The sequence below is a fragment of the Asparagus officinalis genome, chromosome 9 (genome assembly GCF_001876935.1).
Source record: "Asparagus officinalis chromosome 9, Aspof.V1, whole genome shotgun sequence".
Lineage (NCBI taxonomy): Eukaryota > Viridiplantae > Streptophyta > Magnoliopsida > Asparagales > Asparagaceae > Asparagus > Asparagus officinalis.
Genome location: NC_033802.1, coordinates 27,017,387 through 27,039,871, shown reverse-complemented (window position 1 = coordinate 27,039,871; position 22,485 = coordinate 27,017,387).

Sequence of the window (22,485 nt, the reverse complement as noted above, 5' to 3'; positions counted from 1 at the left end):
TACCCCTTGTATTAGTTTATATATATCCTTGCATATATATATAATTCATCATATAGGATATATCTCATTGTTTACATTGCTTATCCTAGCACATAACTCTGAAACTAATATAATGTGTGTGTATATATGATTGAGCTTAAAGTACTAACACACATAATATAAACCTAAAGTAATGTTACCCAAGCTTGATCTTGATCTTCATTGAAGCTCAACTTAATAAACTCGCGAATGAAGCTTGAACTTGGATCTTGAACATGAATTGCAAGGCTTCACCCACTATTTCTGCTAACCTCCATTTGATATGATCGTTATGACACAATTCCATCCATCCTTCAACTCGTTGTTTGTCTATAATAAATAGATAATTACAAACACTAGACAAACAATATTAGTTATAAATTATTTGTTAAACATCATCAAAACAAAGAGGCCAACATAGACCACGAATTTCAGAGGAGAATCAGTGAATCTTGGCGAACTTTTTCATAAAGAAAAAGCCTTCGAAAGATTTGAGATTCTCTCCCCCTCCTTCCTTCGGATTAAACCTTGTTTTAATCTTGAGAAGAACCATAATCCCGCTTGGTCGTAATTGTCGCTGCTGCAATTATTTCCTTCGTGAAACAAGAGCATTAATCAAACTTTTCAACTAGATCTGATCCGCGGTGATCCAGGAACTAACGCGTCCCCGGTACAGGTAAAGATCCCACGCAAAGCAGCGGGTGATAAACGTCCTCTGCGTTTTGTTTGATAAAATTTGATGACAATGAAAGCAACTTTTGACAGAAACAAACTAACGACCACAGTGGGAGCCGACGGCCTTTCTACAAATGCTGTAGTGTCGCAACCAAGGATTCTCATCCCGCTTGATGAAGAGGTCGAATACGAGTTTGACCAACATAAGTATGAGGAGTATATGTCTTCTTCCTCCAGATCATCTTCCCCTCAAAAGAGCAAGAAGACCTCTTCCACAAGGAAAGTTCGTTGGTCTTCAGATCTGAAGACCCAAGATGATAAGCTCTGCACCATTACTACTGCAGTTTCATCCCCTAGTGCTCCTACGATGTCTGAAGAAGCCGGGTCTTCAGGTCTGAACCTTTCCTTATTACTGAAAGCACGCCAACTCTGTCAAAGAGAGCACGGCAACGACGACGTCAACGACTTGCACGCCAATTCGCCAAGGCTTTGGAGCCACTTGACGTGATCCGTTATGAGGCGGACCTGAGGTCTAGGAGGCGCCAAACACCACAACAGCGAGCGAGTACCTTCTCCTCCTAACCAGCAGCGGATGAGTGGATCCGTGTCAAAAGGACCTGTTCAACCCTTGAGGAACGCATGCAGAAACGCCGTGCATTGCTTGCGCATGCAAGAATCTTTATGCAAGAAGCCAAGAAACTACAGAACGAAGAGGTAGCCCAAGAACCACCAAAACTACGCAAAGTATGGAGAAAAAAGGGTAGAAAGACACCCGAAGTAGTCGAAAAAAAGAAAACTGCCACGTACTGACTTGGCCAAGGCCGAGTCACCAAATGGAGACTCGGCCAAGCCCGAGTCACCAAATGGAGACTCGGCTAAGGCCGAGTCACCAAATGGAGACTCGACCAAGGCTGAGTCACCAAATGGAGACTCGCGCCACTTCCGAGCCACCAAGTCCTGTTTCGCTCCAATTTCACCTCCTGCTGTCTTTTTTGAGTCTCCAATGGCACCGGTTCCCATCTCAACAAGTTCCACACCCCCCTTGAAGCTTCATGACAGTGTGGACTTATCAAAATTCAAAATAAAGATTACAGATCATCCTTTGCACGAGGATCGAGGTAAAGTTCCGATTAAAGAACGCTTGGGCCCATTGATTGAACCCCGAGCAACTCATCAAACTGGGGGTCGCACATGCCCTCTCAACAAGTCAGAGCCTTTTTATAATGGGAAACTCCTATAACCGACCGCATCGAACTATGATTCGGAGTCCAAGAGCCTGTTGAGGTCCCGTGCTCTCGAGAGCGTGGCTCTGAACGCGTGACTCTTCAGAATGCCAATAAGGAAGCAAGTCCTCAGAAGGAAACTTGTTCGTCAGACGACGACGTTATACCTGAGAAGTCATACCAACACACGATAGATCGCTCCGATCATCATGCCGATGGGTTGTACTATCAGGCTGGGGGTACGAACAAGTATTGGAAGAGAAATACCCGAGAAACAGACTCTCACTGTCAGTGCACAAAGATAATCAAGGTAGTATTATCAGCGTGTAGCTTCCCCAAGACAACTCCATGTAGGGTCTCGGTATTTGAGAGGATCTCCACTAAAGCATCAAAGCCCAAATCAAGGTATTTTCGCAAAAGACGATCGGTTGTTCAAGATGACAAACTCCCAGCAGTCACTTTCAACGTGGTCGATAAGGGGAAGTCTCCGATTAGTTCAAATAGCTCTAACCCTAATTTCTCTCCAGGAAGAAGAGTCAACTCGGGGATAGACCAACTAATGTCTCGGCTCCAGTTAGAAGCCGTCGGCCCTAAACAACCCGTAGTCACCACTAACATGGTTAATAAGGAAAAATCGACTCGAACCTCAAGTTCAGACTCCCTCATTTCGCATCGTCTGACTTGGCTACGCGTAGGAATTACTAGACGCAGGGACTATCTAAGGATGAATAGAGGACTATCCTCAGACGATGAAGCGTCAGACGCTTGCTTGGCAGTCGCTTCAGAGGCTACTGTATCTAGTCCCGGACAATCCCGCGAAGTGTTTATGATTAACACCGAGGAAGTGGCCAAATTTGTGGAGGATGCTCTAGCCAAGCAGAAGCGAGCATTCAAAATCGAAATGGAAATGTCTATGCAGGAGATGATATAAATGCACGACCAACAGATCCGAACCTTGTCGAATCAAATAGGTGAATCCAATCGTCGCAACAATGTTAGCCAAGCAGCTAGCGATTTAGACGCGGATGAATATATCAATATTGACAACCCCCTTATTGACCAAAATATTGGGGGTGGTCTCATTGAGAATAACGACGTTGGGGGTGGTCCCACCGATGATAACAACACTGGGGGTGGCCTCGTTGTTCCTCTCAGAAATCATCCGAAGCATGATACGGATGAGGATGAAAAGATGAAGGATCTCGAGAGAAAAATCGACGCTCTGATGTCTTCTCGAGAGGTCAAAAAGACCGGGATTCCATGTCCTTACCCAAGAGAGTAGGATTTGATCCCGTACCTGGCAATTCAACATGATCAACTTCACACCGTTCGACGGGAAGGGCTCGCCCACTCAACATTTGATCTACTTCAAATCCTACTTGGGCATGATTTCTGACAATGAAGCCTTGATGGTTTGGTCATTCGTTGGCACCCTCCGTGGGCCTGCTTTCGATTAGTACCGCCGTCTCAAGCCTGGAAACATCAACAGCTAGGACGATATGGAGAGCTCATTCCTCGGCAACTTCTTTGATGATGACGCCAAGATATCCATCAGGACACTCTTCGAGGAGAAACAAAAGGATGGGGAAACGGTCGCCGACTTTGTCAAACGCTTCCGGAGCAAGGCGATAAATTACCGAGATCCGATCACGGAGGAATTCATCCTACAAACTTGCCATAACAACCTCTCTCTAGATGTGTTAGGAGTTATGGGATTAAACTCGTCCAAGACTTAGAAAGTGCGCGGCGAACAAGCGCTGAGGGGGGGGGGGGGGGGGGTGATTAGGGTCTTATGCTAACCTAATCCGATTTTATGCTAATTAAAACTAATAACAAGTTATCCTAGCAAGTATGAAATTACAACAATATATATAAGCTAGGATAAGCAATATGAACTAAGAGATATATCCTAGCAATGAGATATACTATGAGATATATGCAAGGATATACAAATTAACACAAGGGTGAAATAAACATAAACAAAACAAGAGTGATAATGTGCAAATAAACAATGCAAACACACAAAATGATCACAGAGTTCGGACCTTCCGTCCTACGTCTCTGCTCCCCACTCCCAGGGAGAAATCCACTAACACAACCGGGTTTTCTACGCTTACCCGAATAACATTTACACCTCACACTCGGTTTTCTAGCTAACCGAAAACTTCACAATTACACACTTGCAATTACACTCTACACCCTCAAGTGTTGGCCTAGTCCGTGTCCTCCTCCTCAAGTGCTCGGATGCGACCTCTCCCTAGGTTCGTCAACCGACGCCACTCCTATTGGATCCGACCCCGTCTCTCACCAACCACTCCTCTCGGTGTACAAGTGTAATACAATGTGAACCTCACAATTAAGCACAAATATAATAAATGATTGTTCTCTAATATGAATGAGAACACAATGAAGCTCACTCTCAATGATACAATCCCACAACCTAAATTATACTACGTATGAAATACTATAAGCTCAAGGGTTGTGTGTGAACAAAGAGAAATAAAATCAAACTCAATTAAAGTCTAGAATATATAAATATGACAATGTAAATATAAACAAGCTAGAAAATTGAGTTGAGAAAACTTCTCTAGAACAAGAGAGATGGAGATGTGAAGTGGAAAGCTCAAACCAAAGATGATCTCCTCTTCTTGTGAACCAATCTTCACAAACTTGAAACTTTTAACCCACACTTAAACAAAACTTAAACTCTTGTAAAAACTTGCAAACTTGAAACTTTTAACCCACACTTAAACAAAACTTAAACTCTTGTAAAAACTTATTTAAAACATTCCTTAGTGGTAAAAAATAGTTATGGCAAAGGGGTATATATAGGGTAGAAGAAAACAACCCAAAAAAACCCTAAAAAACCACTAAAAAACAAAAATCAGAAAGTTACCGTTACTGTGTAACGGTGACTTCGGCAGTCGACCGTGAGGAGTAAAACTACAAAACTGTTCTCTGGACTGCTGACGGTCGACCGTGGTGGTCGACCGCACTATAGCACGGTCGACCATGGCGGTCGACCGTACTTTTCCAGATTTTGACAGATGCTAAAATTTTGCATATCTGACTTTGTAAAATCAATTAAAAATAGTAAATTAACTCTAAAAATCATAACATTTTGAGGGATAGTTCTAGACATGTAGATATACATGTTAGAGAAAGAATTTCTGAAATATCATTTCCCAATTGAGAGACATAACTGTTTGAACACAGATATACAGTTTCTAAAAAAAACCACTGAAAACTTGGTTTTGTAAATTTAATTAAAAATAACAAAACAACTCCAAAATTAGTAGAACTTGGGGAAATATTTGTATATATGATGATAAACATGTAAATGAAGAAATTTTTCAAATCGCATTTTCTAATTGTGAAGACGCATCAGTTTTGTAAAAACATGCACAAACATGTGCACGAACATGAGCTTATTAAAAACTTGATTTTGTAAATTCAAATAAACATAACAAATTAATTCCAAAATTGATAAAACTTTGAGAAACATTTATAAACATGAAATTAAATATGTTAGAAAAAGAATTTCTCAAATTGAGTTTCCCATTTGTGAAAACTCATATATTTTGTAAGTGTGTCCAAAACATGAAAATGTGATATACATAAAATTTGATGTTTTGACATAAATAATATTTTGAAACCCTATGAAATAATTTTATAAACTTAATGAAATATGTATATAATGATTGTTAAGTCCATAAACCAAAACTTGTGTATATATATAACTATATATATAAAAACCAAATGTGTGTGTGTATATATGATTGAGCTTAAAGTACTAACACACATAATATAAAACCTAAACTAAATATACCCAAGTTTGATTGATCTTCGATGTAGCTCAACTCGGTACACTTATGGATGAAGCTAGAATTTTGATCTTCAATTTGAATTGCATAGGCTTCACTCCACAATTCCGCCAACCTCCATTGGATATGATCGTGAATACGCAATTCCATCCATCCTCCAACATATTGTTTGTCTACAATAAATAAAATTATATAAATACTAGAAAAATAATATTAGAAGTAAATTGTTTGTTAAACATCATCAAAACAAGAAGGCCAACAATCTCCCCCCTTTTTGATGATGACAAACAATTTATAAAAAGGATATATGCATGAAAGGAAATGAATATACAATATTGTGATTATCATCCATATAAACAAAAAGAATATACTCACAATATTTCTCCTCCTTTGACAACATCAAAAAGGAAAAAAACAAAAGAATAAAGAGAGCGAAAGCTCCCCCTATCAATATGCATGATTAAGTATAAAAATATAGGGATTGCTCCCCCTATCAAAATGTCATATAGAATATATGCAATGAAATATCATGGCAAGCATGTGAGTATGCATACATGCTAAATATTACTCACTTGCTACAAGGTAATGAGGACACATATTGATATATCATAATGGAAAAAGCGTCTCATTACTCAAACATAAAAGCCATGGTGTATAAACATAGATTTATGAAATCAAAAGAAGAGAAACATGAGAATCATGCAAAAAGTTTTCAAATAAAAACAAATCAACCAAATAACATCATAAATCAAGATTTAAGTCCAAGAACAATGTTTGATCAATAAAGAAATCTTTCTTTGTAGAACTTAATCAAACCACATATATAATGCATTATAAGGCACACATAGATGATCCATAAGCACAAACACATAAATATCATCATATAAGTGAAGTATAATGAATTCAAAGCAACAAATCAAAACAAGATTTTTGACAAAATATAAGAGAGACAACAATATATAAAGCTCTTAAGCTTGTTCCAACCCATATAATCATTCTAGCATCCGGTAAACATGATTTGGAAATAAACACCCAATAAACCCGGAGGGTTATATAAACACAAACCTCTCATCAAAACAAAACCAATAATCACGAAAACAAAAGAATTTAACCAATAAAAAGTTTAAAGTATAATTTTTCAAAACCAAGAAAAAAAATAAAAAACACTAAAATTCTTAGTTTAAAATCAAATTTGTTTTGGTACCCAAGTATTCTTGGTACCAAAAGGTTTAGGGACATGACCCCTATCATTTAAGCTCAAAGCCCTAGGGTTATGAACCCTCTTGGGTACATATGGTGCACTAACACGGTCAAAGTAATAGTCACTCAAATGACCCTTCCGATTACAATATGTGCAATGAAAGAGATCCATTTATTTTTGTGGACCATTAGCTCGTGCACGGGAATCATTTGCAAATAAAGATTGTCTTTTAAAATTATTTTGCAAATGAGAAACATTCTAATATGGCATTATCTTGCAAAGTAGAATATAAATAGTTATTTGTAAAAGAAGCAACTTTATTTTTTATGTTCTCTACTTCTAATATGGCATTATCTTTTTCATGAGTTAAACTAGCAACATTTGAGATTAAAGAATCATGAATAGTTTCAAACTTAGAAGCTAATAACTCATGATCGGATTTTAATGCAACATGCTTACTTTGTAATTCAATAAAATCTTTGTGCAATTTGTTATAGGCATGCAATAATTTTTCACTAGCACATACAAGTTCATCACTAGATAAATTATTGATGGATTCAAACTTGCAAACCTCACTAGGGCTATCGCCTAGTGGCCGTGTGCATAAAAATGAAGCTCCACATGAACTAGAAGCGGAATCCTCCAAAGCTTGTCGGATCGCCTCCAAATTCCCTTGATGTGCTTCTATAAGTTTTCACAATGTGTAAGCACTATCAAAAGAATTAAGCTTGTTAGAAAAAGATGAATCAAACGCATTATGTAAAAATTCTAACAAGACCTTGTTCATTGTAAATATTTGATGATCATTTTTATTCCACTTGGATTTCTCCGAAATGGGCATAATATAAGCATCATCTATAATTTCCCATAAATCAAAGTGTCTAGATTGAACAAAAAGTTTAAATCTAATACACCATTGGGTATAGGAAAAAATATCTAATCTAGGAGCAATATTAATGGCATAACCTAAACTAGGTGCACCATTCATATCCATAATGTATATATATGAGCAAGCAAGTTAACAATAAAATCACAAAACTAGATTAGCACAAAAATAAGATAACTTAGATTTTTAACTCAAGGTGATTAGACCTTAAATCAAAGAGCACCAAGCTCTGATACCAATTGTTAGACCCTAGAGGGGGGGTGATTAGGGTCTTATGCTAATCTAATCCGATTTTATGCCAATTAAAACTAATAATAAGTTATCCTAGCAAGTATGAAATACAACAATATATATAAGCTAGGATAAGCAATATGAACAAAGAGATATATCCTAGCAATGAGATATACTATGAGATATATGCAAGGATATACAAATTAACACAAGGGTGAAATAAACATAAACAAAACAAGAGTGATAGTGTGCAAATAAAAAATGCAAACACACAAAATGATCACGAAGTTCGGACCTTTGCGTATCTGACTTTGTAAAATCAATTAAAAATAGTAAATCAACTCTAAAAATCATAAAATTTTGAAGAAAAGTTCTAGACATGTATATAAACGTGTTAGAGAAAGAATTTCTGAAATATCATTTCCCAGTTGATAGAAATAACTGTTTGAACATAGATATACAGTTTCTAAAAAAACTGCTGAAAACTTGGTTTTGTAAATTCAATTGAAAATAACAAAACAACTCCAAAATTAGTAAAACTTGGGAAAATATTTGTATATATGATGATAAACATGTAAACGAAGAAAATTTTCAAATCGCATTTCCCAATTGTGAAAACGCATTAGTTTTGCAAAAACATGCACAAACATGTGCACGAACATGAGCTTATTAAAAACTTAATTTTGTAAATTCAAATAAACATAACAAATTAATTCCAAAATTGATAAAACTTTGCAAAACATTTATAAAAATAAAATTAAATATGTTAGAAAAATAATTTCTCAAATTGAGTTTCCCATTTGTGAAAACACATGTATTTTGCAAGTGTGTCCAAAACATGAAAATGTGATATACATGAAATTTGATGTTTTGACATAAACGTGTGTCCAAAACATGAAAATGTGATATACATGAAATTTGATGTTTTGACATAAACAATGTTTTAAAACCCTATGAAATAATTTTATAGACTTAATGAAATATGTATACAATGATTGTTAAGTCCATAAACCAAAACTTGTGTATATATATAACTATATAAATAAAAACCAAATATGTGTGTGTATATATGATTGAGCTTAAAGTAGTAACACACATAATATAAAACCTAAACTAAATATACCCAAGTTTAATTGATCTTCGATGTAACTCAACTTGGTACACTTATGGATAAAGCTAGAACTTGGATCTTCAATTTGAATTACATAGGCTTCACTCCACAATTCTGCCAACCTCCATTGGATATGATCGTGAATACCCAATTCCATCCATCCTCCAACATGTTATTTGTCTACAATAAATGGAATTATACAAATACTAGATAAATAATATTAGAAATAAATTGTTTGTTAAACATCATCAAAACAAGAAGGCCAACAGCTTCCTCAGAAGGAAGAAGACCGAAAGAAGCCAACAGTCAATGCATGTGGTTGCTGTAGATAATAATCAAACGTTACAACAACGACCTCAAAAGAAGCAAAGGACTCCAGATCCGATACTCCAAAAAGAGTACTCTTTCAAGGATGAGGAAGTTCCAGATATTTTTGAGTACCTCCTGAATAACGGTGAGATTGAGCTACTACCTATTAAAGATCAGGAGGGAGCTAAGAGGATTACGGACCCAAACTACTATGCGTACCACAGGAGGGTTTTCCATCCTACTGAGGTTTGTTTCGGTCTAAAGAACAAGATTCAAGCTTTAATCGACTCTGGCACCATAAAGCTAGAATAAGCCGAATGACGGTGCAACACTCCAAAGAGTATACTGTTCGCGGTGAAAATTGCCTTCATTGAATTCATTGTTATCTCAAGTAATTGCTTTTTGGTTATAAAAGATCCGGTCTTTTTTAGATCCGGTTACAACGAAATCAAAGAAAATAAAAATTACAACTTTCTCCTTGTTTGTCGAACGAATCACGAGCTCCTGTTTTGCGGTCGCTCGCTTGTGTGGGTTCTTTGCCAATGCCGGAGTTAATCCGTGGACCACCGCGCGATCTAGATCCGGTCGGATCTACACGATTTGACGGGTATTATTTCACGAAGGAAATAATAGCCGAGGGGATTAATTCACCAAGGAAATAATCGCCCTTAGTTCTCGGGATCAAAGGCCAAGCTTTGATCCGGAGTATGATCTCGTGTAGATCTCAGATCTGATCTTTCTCTCTCTCGAACTCCTGCCTTTTGTGACGTGGATGCTCGCCGAGAACCAGATCTGAATGTTCAAGTCCTCAAGTCTTCAAAACCTCGGCCACCGAGCCACCCATGGGTGGCTCGGCCTTGGCCGAGCCTCCCTTAGGCGTGGTTTTCCGTCATTTTTCGTTTTCGGTTCCGTCCGTGATCCGGTTCTGTAGTTGATTTATCCGGTCTTGAATCGTTGACCTGATTTGGCAGTAAATCCACTTCTGAGTTCGAGTCTGAAACTGATCTTGATTCAATCGTGATTCGTCCGAGTCCGCTCTTGGTTGGATGACTCGTTGACTTTTCAACCCATTAGCTTAATTCCGCACGCGAGTTGATTTATTCCGTTGTTTGCGTGCGGTTCATTAGCTTCGTAGCCTCGTTAATCCGCTCCGTCGCGTATCACTTGGCTTTGGCGTTGTGGACTGACGCTCGTGTTTGGATACGTCGCCTGATGGTTTGTCGGTTTGTGCCGAGCTGTGCTAAGGGACCTATAAGCAGTTTTATACGCCTACAGATACCCCCTCCAAAGTATTTCAGTCTCGTTCTTTTATAGAAGAGTCTGGAATACTTTGGATATGATTGTCCCATCCTTCGGGATATTTGGAGTGGCTTCTATTCTTGATTCCTTCAATCCTTCAGGCTATTCGGTGCTTTGTCGAATGTCTGTAAGGTTTCGGTGCTGCATTTATTGTCTGACCGTTGTCGGAATTTTGAATTTGAAGTCGATTCCTGATTTTATGATCTTTAGCTCGTGTTTGTTGGTTCAACATAGAACTTACCATCGATCGTTGACGTTGAGTCATTATATGCGACGCATTGTCCGGCGTAGTGTTGTTGAGTTATCCTTAAGAATATTTTTTTGGAAAAAATATTCTCCAGGAACTTCTCAACCAAAAATAGGGAACAGTTTATACTCATATACCTTATTGGAGTATTTTCTGTGCCTGAATGAGCTGAACCGGTCTAATAATGAGCCAAAAAAGGCAGTAATTCGGCTCAAAAAATCTTCCGACTCTTCCGAAAGTGTGGGAGAGGCAAGCATAAACAAATGATTGAACCCTCGGTCGATTTGAAGTTGTTTCGATGCTCGATTCAGCTTTAATTTGAATTTTGGTTTAAACCAGGTCTGGTCCGGTTCAACTTGGTCTGGTCCGGTTCAACTAGGCTTGGTTCAACATTATAAAAAGAGCTCTTTTTCTCCTCATTAGGGCCGGCCCCCCTTTCTCCCCTATTCTTTGATTTCTCTTCCCTCGTGCATCCGTTCTTCCTCAAATCTTCATATTTGTCTTAGATTCTTCCTTCCCTTTGATCTTTGACTGAGAAATCCCTCAAAATTTCCATATTTAGAATTTCTCTCAGGCCCCTCGAGCGCGTGGTCCGAGCCTCTTTCAAGATCTGATTTTTATTGGATCCACGAGCTTTTCCTCAGGTAAATCCTCAACCATTTTAGCATATTTTATGCTTAATTCAATTTATGAATTTGTGGGGTCGCATGTGAGGGTTAGGATTAAGATTTGGCGCCTCGAGCTCACCTTTCAGGGGGGGGGGAGAATTGCAAAAAAAAGGAACTTTTTCTGGATCTGATTCCTTAATTTATTTTGCAGGTCTCTATGTCTCGTATTGCGAGGGTCAATCCTCTACCGCGTCGGCTGATGGCGCGCCTCCCTCTTATGCTGGTGAGCTATTTTTGAAAATTTACAAATTAGTCCATTTTTTCTTGGAAATTTACAAATTAGTCCTTTTTATCCTCATTTTGTTCTCCTTGGTGAGGCAATCGGGAAGAGCCTTGATTCTCCTTGGTGAGGATCGACGCTTTAAAGATGGGTTTTGCTTGGTCAAAACCATATCTCATAATAAATAAAGGGGTGTTTTGTCGCTGCATTGTGCCTTATAAGGCAGGGATATGTTTTTTGATATATCCTACCTTATAAGTGCATAATGTGGCCAAATCGTCTCACCCTTTATAAGGCAGTGACTCTATCTTACCCATTCGTAGGATGAGTTTAACTTCCTTTTATAATTGAGACTAACAAATGTTTAACTGTTTGTTTTCAGTGAGATATCCTTCTGGAGCGTTCTCATCTCACGTAGTGTACGGGCGTCGCGGCGAGTATTACTCGACTTCCGATGATTTTTCCCCTATTCCAGTTACTCCTCAGTTTGCTTCGGGCACGTCGAGAGAGGTTGCCCAAGTGGTGAAGGAAGGTGGACATCGAGCTCTTCGACAGTTGATTACAGATGCGCCTTTCGTGAAGGATGCCAGTTCTATTCAGCCTCTCAGGAAGACCGACTTTTTATTTGGCGACTCTGCCAAAGATCCGGATGCAGTGTTTATTGACGCCGAGCAGTGGCTCCATAAAACTGGCAGTGGTTTCATATATTTACCGAAGATTCCTCGGCATCGTTCGTTGACTGAGCTCAGGCACCAGGCTGTGACACGGGAGATGTCGTGGCGCTTGACGGAGGAGCATGAGAGCGTTCACTGTGGCTACATCACTCATCAGGCAGCTCCTGGTTCGAGCAGGAGTCATATCACTGGATTGAATCCTGGAGTATTGGGGTTGGATGCACCGCCACCTAACGAGCTTCTTGCCTCAGCTTCTACTTTGAAGAATCGCCTCGCTGCCTTAGGACGGGAGATGCCTGCGACGCGTCACAGATTTTATGGCTGGGTTCATTCTTTGGACAAGCTTTGGTGGACTCGCATGACGAAGTACGTCTTAAGCCGATGGAGTGAGGAGTTGCAGCCGTTCGTGCCACCATGTATGGTTTGCCTGTCAGTGCGAAGCATTTCTTCGCTTTGTGTGAGCTTTATACTCCAGATTCGAATACTTTTCTGACCCGGCAAGGGGAGTTGGGCTTGGCCCTCCATGAGATGCACAGGATTTCTGGTTTGCCCATGGGACAGATGCTATATCAGGAATACTTTCCCTCCAACCATGAATTGAATCAGCTGAAGGATCGCATGCCCGACCGCTACGAGACTTTATGGGACCTCACATGTCACTATCATATCGCTTTGGCGCAGTCTGAACCTTTAGCGAAGAGGGCTAAATCCCATGTGAGCCAGAATCGGGCTAGCATGCGGATTGTCGGAATCCGTTCCGCATGTAACGTTGTGCTAAGGGAATGAACTCCCTTAGACTTCGTGCTATGATGTCGAATACATAGACTTCGCCATTGTTACGGGAATAGGCTACCCGGCGACACGTGTTAGGTGTTGACTTTAGGATTTTTGGCTAACCCCCAGCCTTCAACGGGTTTGATTAGCCTTTACCGACTACCGTTTGAGTCGGGCTAGCATGCGGATTGTCTAACTCCGTTCGCATGTAACGTTGTGCTAAGAGAATGAATTCTCTTAGACTTCGTGCTATGATGTCGAATACATAGACTTCGCCATTGTTACGGGAATAGGCTACCCGGCAACACGTGTTAGGTGTTGACTTTATCCCTACTTAGGTTTCGGGATAAAATACCCCAGACTGGTCTTCTGGTGTCTTTTTCTACGGCGAAAGACTAAACCGGCGACGCGTGTTAGGCGTCGGCATATCCCTTCTTAGGATTCAGGATGACATTCCCCATGCGTGTAAGGCATGGATTTTGGTGTTATTAATGACGACCTGCCACAATGTTGAATATGTGGACGGGTGTTCTTTTTAACGGTTAAGAACTAACCGGCAGCGCAGGTTAAGCGCAGACTTATCCTTGCTTAGGTTTCAGGATAAAATACCCCAGAATCAGACTCTGGTGTCTTTTTGTGCGGAAAAAGACTAAACCGGCAGCGCGTGTTAGGCGCAGACTTATCCCTGCTTAGGATTCGGGATAAACTTCCTAGGATGAATCCTAGATTGATAGATTCTTAGAAAAGGTTGGTGCGGGAAAGGAAGAATTTTATATTCTATTTCCCGGTCTTCTTTTAGGGTGAAGGCGAACCCGAAAACAAGGAAGGAAGAATTTTATATTCTATTCCCTGATTCTGGAAAGGAAGAATTTTATATTCTATTTCCAGCGAAGAAGAAACTAGAAGTGGGGTGTCCACTCCGAGAATCTGGAAAATTTAGATAAACTTGCCTTTTATAGGATGAGTTATCTAAACTGAAAATGGGTTCTTCGTTTATCGAAGTGGAATTTTCAACTCCGGTTATAACCATGAACAAGGTTTAACCAAAGAGAAAAAGGGAAGGAGTTCTTTCGTTTATCGAAAAGGGACTCCGAACTGAAAGTGGACCTCTTGCTCATGGAGAGAATCAAGAGGGCCAGAAAAACATTTTTGGTGGACTCACTGTCAATTGAAATTGATCAGTGAGGGATTTTGGTGGTGACAATGATTTTGGGTTATCCTCTAGAATATTAAGTGTAATATTCTTCAAGGAACTTCCCGGTAAATGGGTTATCCTCTATGTACTAAGGATAGTACTTTTTCAGGAACTTCCCATTTATTGGCATTAATTGCCTGGCGCCCTCTTGAGTAATCAGGCGATATGCGCCGTTTGAATAGACTGTGTCTATTACAAACGGTCCTTCCCATTTGGGTTCGAATTTACCTTTCTTCTTGAAGTTGAGGATTATCGGTCGGCGAGCAGCGAGGACCAGATCTCCTTCCTTGAAGCTTCTCTGTCGGACTCTTTTGTTAAAAGCCCTAGATATTCTGGCTTGATAAAACTCGATGTGTTGTTGAGCCTCTAAGCGCTTTTCATCCAACCTCTCGAGTTCTTCGAGACGTTTTTGATGCTGTTCTTCTGTCGTCATCTCAGTTGCGAGAGCGATCAGAAGTGACGGGATTTGAATCTCGTCTCAAAAATAACTCATAAGAGTTAGAGAATTTGACAATAATAAGAGGACATCCGTATACCAACGAATACGGGGTGGCTCCTGTAGGTGTGCGTATGGTGGTGCGATAAGCCCAGAGTGCTTCACCGAGTTTATCGTCCCAGTCTCGTTTATTGGTCTTCACGAGCTTTGACAAGATCTTAATGATCGTCTTGTTAAACGCCTCCGCTAATCCATTCGCGGCGGGATAATAAGGTGTTGATGAAACATCTTCAATTTTGAACTTGTCGCAGAACCTGACGAAGGCGTTGCTTATGAACTGCGGACCGTTGTCATGAATGATCCGTCTTGGCACGCCGTGTCGGTAGATGACATGATGCTTGATGAAATTAATTTTGAGAAGTAATCTGTGATTGCAAGGATGAATCGATCACCTTTGACTGAAGGGGGAAAAATAGGACCGACAATGTCCATTCCCCATGTCTCGAACGGCCATGACATGGTTGACGTGTGCAACTGTTCTGGCGGTTGATGCATATAATTTGCATATATCTAACAAGCATGACACTCTCGGGCGTATTCGATTGCGTCACGAACCATTGTTGGCCAAAAATATCCCATTCTCCTGATACGATCATACAGTTTGGGACCAGGCTGATGCGCACCACATTCTCCTTCGTGCTCTTCCTTAAGAACTTCTTCTGCTTCTTTGTTCGAAAGGCATCGGAATAACAAACCATCATACCCTCTACGGTATAACGTATGGGTCTCGGTATTGTAGAAGAATCTTGGCGCTCTTCGGCGAATTGATTCCCTTTCTTTTACGTCTTCTGACAAAATACCATATTGGACGTAGTCAATGATAGGAAAACGCCAATCTCGGGACTCAGACCCAATTTGAGTTGAATTCACCTCTTTGGCGTTCACGTTTCTATCCTCTTCTTCTTCAATCTCCATACTGATCAGGTCTTGGTTCCTGACTTCATACTCTCCACAGACTTGGTTGACTATCAATTGAGAATCCCCAAAAGCTTCGAGATATTCGACCCCCAGCTCCTTGGCGAAACTGAGTCCAATGAGAAGCGCGTTGTACTCGGCTACGTTATTGGAGCACGGACTAGTCAATGAATAAGCTCGAGGCATCACATGCTTCCCCGGGGAGATTAAGACAACTCCAACCCCGGAGGAAACTGTAGAAACTCCCGGGGTTATTACCCTATTAACTGACCTTGAGGCACCATCGAAATATAATTGCCATACTTGTTGGTGCGACGTAGTGTTAACCTCGTGGGTTTCGTCCGGCAAGTCATCATATACTTCCGCCGTATCTGTGGTCGGGTTTGCCGCCAAAAGATCGCAAATCGCTTGCCCTTTGATCGACTTCTGCTGTTTGAAGTGCAGATCATATTGGGACAAGAGAAGGGCCCACTTCGCTAACCGCCAGTTCATAGAAGCCGGTTGCGTCATAAATACCCGTACTGGATTGACGTTGGAAATGACGTAAATCGTCTGGCCAACCAGATAATGCCGCATCTTTTGCATCGCGAATACCAATGCGAGGCATTCTTTCTCAATCATCGGATATCGAGACTCGGCGCCTATCAAGGTCCGACTTAGGTAATAAACTGCCTGTTCGTGACCGTTATCGTCGTCTTGTGCCAGTAAAGCACTAATCGAGTGGTTCATCGCCTTGATGTAAATCAAGAACGGTTTACCCGATTTCGGTGCAACGAGAACAGGAGGATTCGCCAGATACGTTTTGATATCTTCAATTGCTTTTTAGCAGGTGTCGTCCCAGATGAATGACACCCCTTTCTTGTTTAGCTTAGAGAATGGTTGGCACTTCCCAGAAAGGTTTGAAATGAACCGCCGGATGTAGGCTAGCCGCCCTTGCAATCCTCTGAGCTCTCTCAAATTTCTAGGAGGTTGTAGTTCGTGTATCGCCTTTACTTTGTCAGGATCGATATGTATACCTTTAGTGGTGACGACGAATCCAAGGAATTTTCCGCTAGACATTCCAAGGAAGGATTTAGTAGGGTTCATCTTCAATTGATGACTTCGCATGAGATCGAACATCGTCTTCAAGTCCTTGATGTGATCTTCTTTGTTACGGCTTTTTACAACCAAATCATCAACGTAGCACTCAACTATTTTCCTGAGATGTTCTTAGAAAATCTTAGTCATTGCTCGTTGGTATGTGGCGCCTGCGTTCTTTAGACCGAAGGGCATCACCGTGTAGCAAAATACGCCGAGGGGCGTTCTGAACGCTGTATGCTTCTCGTCATCTGGGTGCATCTTGAACGCTGTATGCTTCTCGTCATCTGGGTGCAAAGACATTCTCTCAAATCCGCATATATTGTCGATAATGACATCCGTGATCGGGAGAGGAAAGTCGTCTTTTGGACATGCCGTATTCAGGTCCCTGAAATCAATGCAAATCCTGATTTTACCGTTCTTCTTCATGACTGGAACGATATTGGCTAGCCAATCCGGATGTTGCTCCTCTCGGATAAATCCTGATTCGATCAATTTCTTAACCTCTGCCTCAATGGCTTCCATAATCTGCGGACGAAACCGTCTTTGCTGTTGTTTGACAGGTTTGGCATCCGGCTTGATATCGAGGCGGTGCATTGCCACATTGGGGTCGAGCCCTGGCATATCCTCGTAGTTCCAAGCGAAGACGTCAATATACTCCCTGATGAGAGCAATTAACTCCTCCTTCTCATTTGGGGGAAGACTATCACTGATGAATATAGGTTTTGGGTTGGCCTCGTCACCCATGTTAATTTGGACTATTTTATCTTCAGTGGGGGGTTCCCTCTATTCGAACCTATCACCATACTACATGTTCAGGTGATGAACCCACGGGTCTTCCCATGTTGGCATTTGATCATCGTTCTCTATTGTGGACGGATCAGCTGTAGCCATGTTCGTCATTAGGGCTTTGAATACTTCCCCTTAACTTGTATTGGAATCCCATTCCGAGGAATCTGACGGGTACCCATCTTTGTATTGTTCAGATGATTGGTTATTGATTAACCAGCAACATTCATCTTTTGAAGAAGATTCATACCCTAACCCTCGTCTGTATTTATAATAATCGTCTGGTTTCCCTTTTGGTACGTATGCTGCTTTGGCTGGAACACGAGGACCTCGATCGAAGTATAGACCTTCTCTGAGTGTGAAATCATATCCCTGCTTTTCCATGAGCTTGCGCGCTTCTGGACTATACTTAGATAAATGCCGACCAGGTTTGTCATCATCTTCATCTTCGCTTAAGAAATAGTCTGGTAATGGGGAGCTTTTTCCTTTACCGTAAATCACTTCTTTTGCGCCTCTTATTTTGTTCGGGACGACCATGGTTGTTCCGAAAGAATGCTGGAGGCATTCCTTTGTTATATAGGACGATCGAAGCGGCATATACAAATCAGGATTATTGTACAATTCTTTTATCGCATCATCAAGAGACAGGGAGTACTCTAAATCGTTATTTATTTCATTATCGACAAGTTGCCAGTTACAACTGCCCTCTGACATTTGTTCATCGTCAAGGTTGATTACAAAGGGTACAATGTCGTTTAAACATAACCTCCATTGTAATCAAATCCGGCTTCGGTATCAGCTTCTTCTCTGTTGTCCGTGCCATGGGCCGATGATTCAGTATCGGATTCGTTACCATAAAGGAGAGAATCAGTAAAATAATTCTCATACCCTTTGAATGGTTGCTTATCCGCGACCACCGTCCTAACCTTATTATCAGTGTCGACATACTTTAAATACTGATGGAGAGTGGAGGGGATTATAACGTTACTATGGATCCAAGGCCGACCCAATAGTAAGTTATATGAAGTTTCGGCATCGATCACATAACATGTGACTTCCGTCTTCAAATCACCCATTTGACACTTTATCCGGATTTTACCTAAAGGTCTTGACCCGCTGGTATTGAACCCGTAGATAACAGTGCCTGTGGACGCCAACTTGCTAACTGGAATACCGAGGAAATGCATCAAGCGAAGCGGCATAATACTCACAGCAGAACCCGGATCCACTTGGATTCGGTTGACTTTGCTGGAGCCGATGTACCCGATGAAGTATAGCGGTCGATCGTGGTTCGAATTCTTCGTCTGCATATCCTCTTTGGTGAAAGTAATGCAGGGAAGGTTCTTAGTCGCTATGTTGCACTGTTGACTCAGCGGTTCTGGCTGTTCAGGCACCGGCTTGATTTGAGTCAGAAACACCTCTGAATTGGCCAAAGCTTCTTGCAAGGCCTCCCTGGTTTCCTTGGACAACCGCAGCAACTCATACAGCGTTATCCGTGCTGGAATATTGGCTAGTTGAGCCATTATATCGAAAACTTGCGGAGTTTTCGAGCTTTCCGGCTTGTCTCTTCCAATCGGACGACTGAAACGAGACTGCTTCGGATTCTGCACCTCCTGGGGATTCTTCTCCTTCGATTTATTCACTGGCTGTTGTCGAGCCTCTGCGCCCGGTGTAGGACTCGTAATCACCCCCATCTCCGTGAGAGTTTTGGCTGGTCCCCGTTTATTCACCCCCTGCTCACTAGGTGGTGGATAATTGTAGTGATACTCATTTCCGCTTCTAGTGGCGAAGACTTCTTGTTCTTCTTCGGAGAGCGGGAAAGCTAGGATTCTTTCGTCATCTTCTCCTGGGATAGCAGAGACTCCGCAGCAAGACTTTCCTTTCCCTTTGGACTTCTTCTTAGATGACGACCTAGCCCATTGTTCATCTTCAATCAGGTCGGGGTGAACCCAGAGGATTTTGCCGTTTGGGGCTGTATGTGGCACAAGTCCTTTTTGGCGCTGTCCATGCGGGTCGTCGTTTACTGTCTTCATTCCTACTTTGGTGATGCGCTCCGGTTTGAACCATGTTGTGGGCACCGATCCAAAGCTGATTGAAACCGCGTTTGCTCCAACATTCTTGGACGGCTTCGGGGTTTTGACGCCTACATTAATTAGCGCCTAGATCTTGTCCTTGAGATGGAAGCATGACTTCGTAGGGTGATGGACCGCTCTATGGTATGCACAATACTTCGGATCCGTCACTTTGCTAGCCCCTTCTTGATCCACAATCGCTGGCAGCTGAATTTTGTTGTTCTCCAACAGGTACTTAAAGATGCCGGGAACTTCGTCATCTTTGAAGGAGTACACTTTGGGAAATATTGGCTCTGAAGACTTCTGCTTCTGAGGCCGTTGTTGCCATTGTGACTGCGATTGTTGTGGCGCTCGTTGCTGCTGCTGCTGTTGCTGAGGTTGCAATTGAAAGGTTTGATTAGCATCAACTGCATTAGCATGTGTCTTACCTTTCCCCCATGGGACGAAATTCTGTTACGGAGCATTATTCTCCTATTGGCCTCTCTCCGCCTTTTTTCTTCTGAGGAATCGCTCGGCTTGCTCTCCTCAGACCTTCAGATCCTTCCATGTCGTGGACGGTGCTGTCCCCATTGCTTCCAACACGTCCAGTGCAAGGTTGTTGTGGCAAGTCTGGAGGATGAATTCCTCGGTGATCGGGTCCCGACAGTTCATCGCCTTGTTCCAGAACCTTTTGACGAAGGTGTCAACCAATTCCCCGTCTTTCTGTTTCTCATCGAGCAACGTTCCAATGGATATCTTTGTGTCGTCGTCGAAGAAGTTGGCGAGGAATTTGGTCTCCATGTCGTCCCAGCTATTTATGCTTCCTGGGGCGAGGAATTTGGTCTCCATGTCGTCCCAGCTATTTATGCTTCCTGGCTTGAGGCGGCGATACCAATCTAAAGCGGCTCCGCGAAGAGTGCCGACGAATGACCGCACCATCAGAGGCTCATTACCGGAGATTACCCCCAAGTGTGATTTGAAGTAAATCAAATGTAGTAAATCAAATATTGAGTGGGCGAACCCATCCCATTAAACGGCGTGAAGTTAATTAGGTTGAACTTCGCCGGATATGGGATTGATTCCCACTCTCTTGGGTATGGACAAGGAATGCCTGTTTTCTTTATTTCTTGAGCGGAAATCAACGTTTGATTTTGCTCTCGAGATTTTTAATCTTCAAGTTTTCACCTGTGTTTTCGTTAGCATTCTCATTACCACCCCCTGCATTGACGGGAGGATTATTGGTATTATGCGTCTCATTCGCATTTGTGTCCTCATCTTCTAGATTAACCGGGTTACGACGACTTGGCTCGCCTTGCTGGTTCGTCAATGCTTGGATTTGTTGGTCATGCATTTCTCTCATGTTCTGCATGGCCAACTGCATTTCGAATCTGAAGGCCTCGTGTTGTTTAGCCATGGCTTCTGCTCGCTTGATGGTTCCGGACTGCAGACGGGTTCTAGGCCGGGATGCTTTCAGAATCGACTCGAGATTATCCCGTGCCGATGTCCCTCTGCTGGTCATGTTGGTGGTGACCCTCGGAAATTCTCCCTCTTCAACCACCGTTCTTCTTCGTCGGAAACACCTAGGCCTTGGTTTTGGCGTTTGGGTACTAAGTCTTTCGAAAACCGAAACTCTTTCGGGGACCGCCTTGATGCAGTCGCACTCAGACAATACTGCCCGAATGAGTTTGGAACAGGGGCATTGAGTTTCCTGTTCTCGGGACTCCTCTTCCTGGTTTTACTCGTACCCCTAACACGATAGTATAATTTGTCTGCTTGACCTATCGTGTGTTGGCACGACTTCTCAGGTATAACATTATCGTCATCAGACGGTAATGTTTCCTTCTGAGGGTGAGCTGCCTTCTTTGGGCTTTCGAAAGTCACGCGCCTCGAAACATGCCTTTTTGGGCGTGAGTTCTTGGCGGGCTCCTGGACTTCAATGCGCAAAACGGCGACCCCCAGCATGTTGCGTCGTCCGGGGCTTCTTCATCGGGCCCAAACGATCTTGAATAGGAGCTTTGCCTCTCTCGTCGGGAATCGGACCGAGGCGCTCCAAGACTGACTTTTTCCTTTGGGACGATTCTGCATGATCTCCCGGAGTAGTTGCTGGAATTACAGGCGATTTGGGTTGATTCGCCGGTGGTTGAACTTTTGTTGGAGGCTGCTTCGGCCTCCACAATTGGTGGGTTGATGGCGGCTTCTTGGCCACTCTTTCTTTCTTCAATTCCTCTGCCTTCTGCACAAGGATTTTTGCTTGTGCAAGCAATGCGCGACGTTTGTGGATCCGCTCTTCGAGTGTCGAACGGTTCCGTTTGACCCGGATCCATTCGCTCGTTGGCGGCTTGGAGGAGCTGTCATTCTTCAGTTGTTGAGGCTGTTTGCCTCCCCTGTTCTTCAGATCCGCGTTGTAGCGGACTCCGTCTGTGGACTCCATCGCCTTAGCGAATTGTCGCGCAAGGCATTGACGTCGCCTCTGGCGGGCTCTCTTCGAGAGAGTCACAACGCCTTCAATAGTAGAGGCGTCGGCGAGAACAGGTTTGACCTCGTTGGAGGTCGGTGGAACTTCACCCGATGCAACTTTGGCATCAGTTGGGGTGAGAGCGTC